A 944-nucleotide genomic window follows, 5' to 3' on the forward strand; every position below is an offset into this window, starting at 1 on the left:
CCAAAGGTCATATTTCCTTTTGACTCCCTCCCCGCACTGAAAACAAAGCCATGACCTGTTACGGAGTAAACAAGAATGCAAGAGCTTCCAGAGTGACATATTGAGGCTCTGGGTGATGTAGTACCTACATCTGACTGGTCTACTCCAGCCAAAACCATCACCTACCCGGCTCGGAAGGTGATCGTGAGAATGTAATGTACAATGGGCGGGGGTGTGGCTCTGGCACAAAGCATGTTGCTGCGCAGGGGTCTTTTCTTTAAAACAACTGTCTATAAAGTAGCCCTGTAGGATCCACCCTGAAAAAACCAGGCTACTGCTGCAAAAGCCAACCCTTTCCCCACTGTGTGAACACACACGCATAGCTGGAGCTGTGTAACTGCTAACGCACATGCAGATCACACCCCATGCGGTGTTGTCAGTCATGTGACGTGGGGTGGGTGGTGAGAGGGGTGTCTACAGGCTGCTGTGCTCCCTGTATGCTGGACCTGCCCATCCCGCTGTATAAGTTAGAGCATCCTCTGAGCTGCTCTGACATACGCTCTGCTTCCTGTGGCCTTCTTATGGGCCCCAGCCTCACCCTTTCTGATTCCTGTGCACCTAAACTGGAGCAGCCTCTTGGTCCTCTGAGGACCGAGATTGTAACTCCTCCAGACCATTATGTGTACCATGGTAGCTACCCCATTCCCAACAGTGCACCCCTACACAGAGTGGGTAGAATCTGGCCCTTGAGAAACATTTTTGCTGGAAGTTATGACAAGCAAGGTGGTCTAATGCAAATAAAGAGCATTATTGTTAATGAAAGATAAGGAATTTCCCAGAAAGATAAACATTTGCCTGGGAGCCGAATTTGTTTTCGTTATTGAGTTACTATTGAAGTAAAAGTTTAACCATTAAAAATACAATATGCAGGGTTGTTTTTTAATTCATTCATTCATTTTCCTCTT

This window comes from Emydura macquarii, unplaced genomic scaffold (assembly GCF_026122565.2).
Source record: "Emydura macquarii macquarii isolate MOO-44397 ecotype Brisbane River unplaced genomic scaffold, CSIRO-AGI_Emac_v2 contig_3470, whole genome shotgun sequence".
Classification (NCBI taxonomy): Eukaryota; Metazoa; Chordata; order Testudines; family Chelidae; genus Emydura; species Emydura macquarii.